The sequence below is a fragment of the Lepus europaeus genome, chromosome 6, assembly GCF_033115175.1.
Source record: "Lepus europaeus isolate LE1 chromosome 6, mLepTim1.pri, whole genome shotgun sequence".
NCBI classification, from domain to species: Eukaryota; Metazoa; Chordata; class Mammalia; order Lagomorpha; family Leporidae; genus Lepus; species Lepus europaeus.
Window position 1 is genome coordinate 62,770,859 of NC_084832.1, and position 9,101 is coordinate 62,779,959.

At 41.7% G+C, this 9,101-nt stretch overlaps 1 pseudogene; it reads right to left on the minus strand.

Moving 5' to 3' along the window:
- Positions 1-1,507: 1,507 nt before the first annotated feature.
- LOC133762098 (E3 ubiquitin-protein ligase FANCL-like) lies at positions 1,508-2,839 on the minus strand (annotated as a pseudogene).
- Between the last annotated feature and the right edge of the window lie 6,262 nt (positions 2,840-9,101).

Consider the following 9,101-nt stretch of genomic DNA (forward strand, 5'->3'; position numbering starts at 1 on the left):
ATAGTGGAAAAAGCTGCTGCCTGCAGTGCTGGCATCCCATATGGGCATCAGTTCGAGACCTAGCTGCTCTATTTCTAATCCAACTCTCTGCTATGGCCTGGGAAAGCAGTAGAAGATGGCCCAAGTGCTTGGACTCCCATGCCCACATGGGAGACCTAAAAAAAGCTCCTGGCTCCTGGCTTCAATTAGGCCCAGCTCTGGCCTTTGTGGCCATTTGGGAAATGCACTAGCAGATGGAAGATCTCTCTACCTCTGCCTCTCTGTAACTCTGTCTTTCAAATCAATAAATAAATCTTTATTTTTTTTAATAAATAAATCTTTTTAAAAAATGAATAAAATGTGGTGTATATATACACTATGGAATACTAGTCAGCCATAAAAAAGAGTGAAGTCCTGCATTTTGCAACAAAACGGATACAACTGGAGACCATTTTACTTATGAGATAAGCCAGCCCCAAAAGACAATTATCATGTTTTCCCTGTTCTGTGATATCTAGTAGAGTACAAAAAAATGTAATGTATATGAGAGAAATTGACATTTTGAGATTTGATTATTATTTACAGCCCTTGTCTCTACGATTGAGGAACACTGTTACTATTTGTTGAATTCTCTACTAAGTGGAAGGTTAGGCTTATGATTAAAAAATAAACTGAGAGTATGTCATGGTAAAAATTAAAAGAAAGAATAAGAAAGGAAGAAGTAATGGAAGCATGGAAGGGAGGGAGGGTAGAGTAGGAAGTATCCCTATGCTCCTGACTCTGTATGTATTAAATACATGAAATTTTTTCACCTTATATAAATTTTAAAAATTGAAAGAGAGAGAGATCTGAATGGCACACCTCTGTGACTCCCATCATAGACCACTTTGTGGATAATGTAGTCATGAGAGAATTTCTCCAATCTTCAACCCTAAGCACAATGTGTGTAATCTTAGTAAAGCTGTTGTTTTTTCCTTTAAATCATTTGTTTTTGGTTTTTTAATTCAATGAACAGATTCTTCCAGAAACTTTTTTGTGAGTTTCTTTGCAAGTAAAACTATATCCTTTCTAAATAGTTCTCAGAATCTTCCTTTGACATTTTTATAGTGATGAAGAGGAGTGGAGAGGAGAAGAAATGGGGAGGAAACTATGAAAAAGTTGCAATAGAGGAAGGAGTTTCTCACTTGTTCAAACCTATTTATTTAAGCTCAGCTTGTTTTTACGAAGCCTGTCAAGATTATACCAGTCCAGATATATTCAGCAAGTCAAGATCTTCATCCTGGTATACATACCCTTCCACAGTTGGTATTCAGGTCACAGACATACAAAGTTCTACAGGACTTTGGCCTACAATTTCCCAGTTTACTGTTAGCGAAGAGACAAAGGCAGATGTGGATTAATATGGCTTCCTAATTCTTCTGCTCTTGGTGTTAGTATGTCTTGCTTTATATTTCCTCTGAAGGTACCAAACAAAGTCTTTTTGATTATTTTTATTTTCCAGCTCTTCACAAAATAACACATTTTTATTTCAGGGTTTCTTCCCAGATGTTTTCATGGTAATTGCCTTGCTATAATATGGACATTCACCAAACATGATATTAAAACTACTGATGAGGCCGGCCCGCGGCTCACTAGGCTAATCCTCCGCCTAGCGGCGCCGGCACACCAGGTTCTAGTCCCGGTCGGGGCACCAATCCTGTCCCGGTTGCCCCTCTTCCAGGCCAGCTCTCTGCTGTGGCCAGGGAGTGCAGTGGAGGATGGCCCAAGTCCTTGGGCCCTGCACCCCATGGGAGACCAGGAGAAGCACCTGGCTCCTGCCATCGGATCAGTGCGGTGCGCTGGCTGCAGCGCGCCTACCACGGCGGCCATTGGAGGGTGAACCAACGGCAAAAGGAAGACCTTTCTCTCTGTCTCTCTCTCTCTCACTGTCCACTCTGCCTGTCAAAAAAAAATAAAAAAAAAAAATAAAACTACTGATGAGTTGCCTTTTCAACCACTCATATAAACACATTTGAAGGAAAGCTTGTCTACACTGGGAATTATCACATACATGATCAGGAATGCCACCATCAAGTTGACAGGCAAAACAAATCCCACAATTCATAGTAAAATCAAATTTTTTTCTCCAGGATTGTATGAGCCAGAAAGTCAAATTCTAAATACAAATTCTTTCAAATTTTGTAACAGACTGCTTCTTTGATCCCACAGATATATATTCTTCAACTTAATTCCCAAAGGTTTTCCCACATGATCAACACCAAGAAAGCAGCACAGGAATCAAAGTAGGATGTCTGGATCTACCTCTATGTGTAGGGAAGCATTATTCCCTTCTGCAATTCTGCACAATATTGTACTCCATGTAGGTTTCTCTGACTCAAATACTCAGGTCTTCTCATCAATTTCATCCACAACATCCCAGAATGCCTTCAGTGATTCAAATGCTGCCAAAAACTGACTGTGAATACTTTATAAAGAGCTCTATGGTGTCCAAAAAGCAAGAAATGGAACAGTGAAATCCACAAAACACAAAACTCAAAACAATCTTATGGTTCTGCAGGGCACCTTGAACTCTACCAGAAGCACCTTTTGATTTTCACTTGATAGTACTAAAGCAAGGCCCCATAAACACAACTGTATTCCAACAAAGAGTCCCTATCTATTCAATAAAACTTGAATAGAATGAGGGAAGAGGAGTTAGTGGACATATCTCTTGTGTACTCTTTAAAGCAACTTCCAAAATCATCTTCAACTCCATCATAAAGCTCATTAGGTTGAGAGAGTGCTGCATTCTCTTTTGGGCTAGTTGATGATATCCATTAAATATTGCTCTTAGCTGCCAATTACACAGAATTCTCACCATCAGTTAACATCGCTGCATGACAGGGCCCAGGGTGACTTCAGAGAAGTGGACAGGTCAATGCAGTGTGGGAGAAAAGGGGCAGCAACAAGAGGAATAAATGGAGACAGAATAGCACAGGTATTCAATTGGGAAAGGAGGTGACAAAGAATAGAGATAAAAAGGAGGTTGGGGGGTGGGGATACAAAAGAAACTGCTGTCTTGACCATTTTACCTTTTTTTTAAGATTAGTTTTGTTAATTTGAGAGTTTTCACCCCCTGGTTCATTCCTCAAATGGCCAAAATGCCCGGTGCTATGCCAGGCCAAAACCAGGAGCCTGAACATTCTTCAAGGTCTCCCACATGGGTGGCAGAGGCCCAAGCACTTGGGCCTTCCTCTGCTGCTTTCCCAGGTGCATCAGCAGGGAGCTGTATGGGAAGTGGAACAGCTGGGTCTTGAACTGGCACCTATATGAGATGCCAGCATCATAGGCAGCTGCTACCTGCTATGGCACAGCACCAGCACCTACCTTTATTTGTATACCTAATAACCTCTCACATATATTTAAAAATTATTTCTTTATTTTCTTTGAAAGTCAGAGAAATAGAGATAAGGAGAATCAGAAAGCTATCTCTTATCTGCCAGTTCACTCCCCAAATATCCACAACAACCAGGACTGGGCCAGGCCAAAGCAAAGGGCCAGGAACTCAATCCAGGCCTTCTACATGGGCAGCAGGGACCCATGTACTTGAACCATCACCTACCAGCACATTAGTAGAAGGCTGGAATTGAGAGAGGAGGAAATACTCAGACTCAGGTGCTCTGGTGTGGGGTGCAGGCATCCCAAGCTGCCTCTTAACCACTACACCAAACATATGCCCTTTCCTCTCAAATTTGATATATCCCTTTGCATGTCACTCTTGGCCCTCCTTGGGAAGCCCCACCTGCACACTTAATCTTCATTGGTGAAACAGAAAAAAAAATTTAAAAGACAAAATTATGTCAGAGTCTAACAAGTAAACAGAGAATTAAAAACAGAGGAAAGTTAAAGCATTAAATTTGTTAACATGATGAAGGAGGCTGGGAATATAACCAGGGAACAGTGAAGCAAACAGCAATTAGTAGCAACAGGAAGTTGCCACCACCCTAGGCTACCGGGGTAAAGGAAGGAGCCAGTGTTCCCAGAGTGTAGGACCAGTGGTAATTGGGGCCACTCCAGGCCTGTCTTATAGAAGTTGGAAAGATGCAGCCACTGCTGGAGCCGCTGTCAGAACACAGAGAGAAGGGAGAAATATCCTTGTATCTCCCTCCCTTTTGTTCTTTTTTTTTTTTCTTTTTTTTCTTTTTTTTTTTTTTTAATTTTTGACAGGCAGAGTGGACAGTGAGAGAGAGAGAGACAGAGAGAAAGGTCTTCCTTTGCCGTTGGTTCACCCTCCAATGGCCACCGCGGCTGGCGCACTGCGCTGATCCGAAGCCAGGAGCCAGGTACTTCTCCTGGTCTCCCATGGGGTGCAGGGCCCAAGCACTTGGGCCATCCTCCACTGCCTTCCCGGGCCACAGCAGAGAGCTGGACTGGAAGAGGGGCAACCGGGGCAGAATCCGGCGCCCCGACCGGGACTAGAACCCGGTGTGCTGGCGCCGCAAGGCAGAGGATTAGCCTATTGAGCCACGGCGTCGGCCTCCTCCCTTTTGTTCTTCTGTCTCCCACCATTGCCTTCTATTGACCAAACTCAATCAGAAACTAGACAACAAGAAAGCATGGAAAATACAGCCTTCACATTCAGTCCCTTACAAGGCAGGACAGGACGTAGAAAGGGCAAAGCAAACAAGTCTAGGACACATATGAATCACTTGTTATGGCCACTCCCAAGAGCCATGTATGATAGCTAATTTTGTATATCAATTTGACTCGGCTAAGTGGTGCTCAGGTAGCTGGTAGTACAATATCCCCCGGGAGCGTCTGTGAGGTGTTTCCAGAAGAGAAGAACATTTGCATTCGGAGACTAAATAAAGAAGATCACCCTCTCCAATTTGGCCAGGCACCAACCAAGCCAACAGGCCAAGAAAGGACAAATTTGCTATCTCCTCTTCAGCTGGTACATTATTGTCTCTTGCCCTCAGACATCAGAGTTCCTGATTCTGTGACCTTCAGCGTCTGAGACTTACACCAAAGCGACTCAATTTCTCAGGCTTTCGTCCTGTACTAACCCCCACCAGCCTTCCTGCTTCTCCTGCTTGCAGAATGCGTATCATGGATTTCTCATCCCCTCTAATTGTGTGAGCTAATTCCCCCCAAATCTCTATGTATCTATGTGCAAGGGTACTTTTAAAAGTTCACAGACAAATGGAACTAAAAGGTATTTTGTGTATTTTAGTGTTAAATAGAGTAGAAATCCATGCATAGTCTTTCCATAATTCTGAAAATACTTCAAAGTTCATGCAGGGGCCAGCATTGTAGTAGAGCAGGTTAAACCACTACCTGCAATGCCAGCATCCCATATGAGTGTCTGTTCAAACCCCAAATGCTCTGGTTCCAATCCAGCTCTCAGCTAATGCACCTGGGAAAGCAGTTGAAGATGGCCCAAGAGCTGGGGTCCCTGCACCCAGGCAGAGTCTCAGGCTTCTGGCTTCGGCCTGGTCTAGCCCTGGTCATTGCAGCCATTTGGAGAGTAAAACAGGGCAAAGATGATCTCTCTCTCTCTCTCTCTCTCTGTGTCTCTGCCTCTGTCTCTGCCTCTCTCTGTGTCTCTTTCTCTTTCCATAATTCTGCATTTCAAATAAATAAATTTATTTTTTAAAAAGTTTATGGAGAAATGGCACTAAAACTATGATGCCCCAAAAATTTAAATCTATACATAGTTCAGTTCATAATATGCAGTGTTCACTTAAAAAAATTGCAATTGAAATTGAATTGCAAGTGAAAAAATTTTAAAAATATATTCTTACTTCTAATTCCATTTTTCCATGAAATGTGTGTGTGTGTGTGTGTGTTATGTTTTGCTGGACAACCCTATTATACCATATAAACAGCTTATAAGGGAAAGGTCTAAGTTGTAAGGGAAAGGATTTTCTGCAGGTAGACAAGGATACACAGGTTGGAAGTTTCTTCCTCATGTGGCATAGCTGCATTTTCAATAAACTGGCCACAGACAAAGTTGGACAGCCCCTAAGAGGACCTACAGAAACAGTTTGTCCTCTGAACAGGAGCAGACTGTCTTCACAATACTTCTTTGAAAGTCATGGTTCATGACTTTGTGATCATCCTTCCAAAGAAATAATATTATGTAATAGTTTGTTTGCCAAATAAACATTCAGGAGCTCTTTTAAACCATTTTTAATGACAGTAACTATATTTCCAAAGCATGGAGTCTTCCAAAGGAATTTCATGCTTCTTCAGACTTTAAAACAATCTAGAATATTTAAAATTTTAGAATTCAAGGACTACGAGCAAAATATTTGAAACTACATAGTTCTTGAATTTCTTAAACGATTTATTTCTTTTTATTTGAAAGGCAAGGTTACAGAGAGAAAGGGAGAAGCGGAAGCAGAGATGGGGGGGGGGGGGGCGGAATCTATCCTCTGGTTCACTCCCCAAATGGCCACAGCAGCCAGGGCAGGGTGAAATGGAAGCCAGGAGCCTACAACTCCATCCTGGTATCCTATGTTTGTGGCAGAGACCCAAGTACTTGGGCCATCTTCCACTGCTTTCCCAGGCTAAGGAGATGAATCAGAAGTGGAGCAGTCAGGACTCAAACAGGCATTCAATTGCACAGAAAATTAATCAATTTTTAAAAAATATCATGTAGGATCTCTGTCTTTAATGTGCTGTACACTGTTATTTAATGCTATAACTAGTACTCCAACAGTATTTTTTCACTTTGTGTTGCTATGTGGGGGCAAGCTGTTGAAATCTTTACTTAATATATACTAAACTGATCTTCTGTATATAAAGAGAATTGAAAATGAATCTTGATGTGAATGGAAGGGGAGAGGGAGCGGGAAAGGGGAGGGTTGCGGGTGGGAGGGAAGTTATGGGGGTGGGGGGAAGCCATTGTAATCCATAAGCTGTACTTTGGAAATTTATATTCATTAAATAAAAGTTAAAAAAAAAAAAACAGGCATTCAAATGGGATGCCCGCATGACAGGTCGCACCCTGACCCACTACACCATAATGCTGGCCCCAGTTCTTGAAATTCTAATATTTAAGATCTTTGCACTAATATTGCACTTATTCCCAAATTGTAAGTAGATAATCTATAGGAAAACACATAGCAATCTATCTCTACATGCCCAAACACATCTCTATCCCATAGAAACTTGTAGTAGAACTGTTTCAATGGGTATTTGGTTTCTCTTGGGAACTAAGGATCTGAGCAGATAAGGTAACACTTGTCCTACATATACATTGCCTTCATTTGTTTCTGAGAAAATTCATTAACACAAACACAGCCCTGCCATATGTTGTAGAGGAACACACAGTCCTCAGGGGCTGCTCAAGAACCAGACCAGAGGACTACATCTGTCGCCAAGTCAGGTCATTCTTGGGGCACTGTTAACAGTGTTCACAGGGTTCACTTGTATGTCACCAGCCTTGGGTCACCATTCCCAGGCTTCTCTGTATGGATTTCACCTTCCTCCCTTTTCTCTGGACCTGGATTCTACTCTGACATTCAGTCTCCTATTGGCCATAGGAAGCTTTGAAGTCCTTTCTGGTTTTCATTCTCAGATTTCTTTGTTTCCTCTAATTTGACCCCTGATCATGGTTACATACTCAGTTCATAGGACTGACTCCAATTTCATACTCCATTCATAGGACTGACTCCAATTCTTATTCCAACAGACGTCTCTTCTCCTGAGTGAATTTCTAGACCTGATCCTTCCTGGCTTGACCCACACTATCCCACTGTCATTACAATAGGATGTTTCATACTTGCATAAGTGCAGAAAACTCACTGGAAGCACTGCCATGTGACAAGACCACCCACTTAGTAGTAGCTGCTTGAAATCCAGCTTTGGAAAGTATCCTGAGACTGAGGTACAATACATACTATGATTTATGGGTAGTATCTACCATGGGCAAGGCAGTTTTAGTAATAATAATGACACCAGTGAGAGCATCTAAAATTTGAATACTTGTTACGCATTAGGCCAAGAGATGAACATTTACATGCATTATTATTTAATGCTCATGATGAAGAAAGTGAGGTTCCAGTGCTTAAATAATTTCCCAAGATCATACAGTTAGCAAGGGACAAGCTGCAACTGAAGACTCAGGTTAGTCTTCATCAAAATCTTTGGCTCTCAGGTCAGATACTCACTAATATTCTAAGATATCCAAGGAAACCTGTTCCTGAACACTGAGTTAAGAGGAGACTCATCACACATTAGGTCTACGGTCATTGGTAAACACTGAAATGTCCCTGTCAGTTGAGATCCACCTGTTCAGTCCTATAAGAAACTTAGAAAGGTTCAAAATCTATGAGACTTCACTAAAGTGGCAGGGCATTGAACGAAGGAGTTTAATGGAGACATGGTAAAAAACACCAAGAGAAAACAGTAGCTGACATCCTTATTTAAATTCAGGGCTGATTAAAAAAAAGTACTCATTTCCTTCCTTCAATCACTATATCCTGTGTTGGACATACCAACACCCTAAACTTGAAGTCTCCCCACTTCAGGTACAGTATTCTTAGGAGAGAAATAATACAAAGAAACTTTACTCATGGTATTTGCTCACTACTGGGGATTTGCCTAGGTATACTCAAGCTTTCAGCCCCATGTGATGGCACCCAGCCAAAAGAATACAAGAGGGTACAGAAATGGTAGAAAAAGATGCAAAATCTGAGCCTGGCTCCACTCATCAAGTTAGGTACTCTGGTTAGGGTTCTGTCACCCTAAAGGATGATGCCTTTTTTCTATTGGTCTAGCCAGAGGGCAAAAAAATTTTTTTGAGCTTCTAGCTCTGACATGAATGAAGACTCATTTTTTTTATTCATTGAGTAACTAACCCCCTTTCTTTACTTCCATCTCCCTCCACTGGATAAGATCTTCTCAATTCTCTAGTTTTCTTGGACCTTTCTCCAGGAATATAATGAGATAGATATGGGGTTTGTTTATGTCTGTCACTTGGAAGGTGGTATCAGTTGGAATGGATGTATTATGCACCATGAAGAAAAACTCAAGCATGATATCATGTTTGGCACCTGACCAGCAGGAAGGATGGAGAGAAAGATCAAGTTTAGATATAGTTAAGTTTTGTGCCTGTTAAGTGTACAATGCCCATT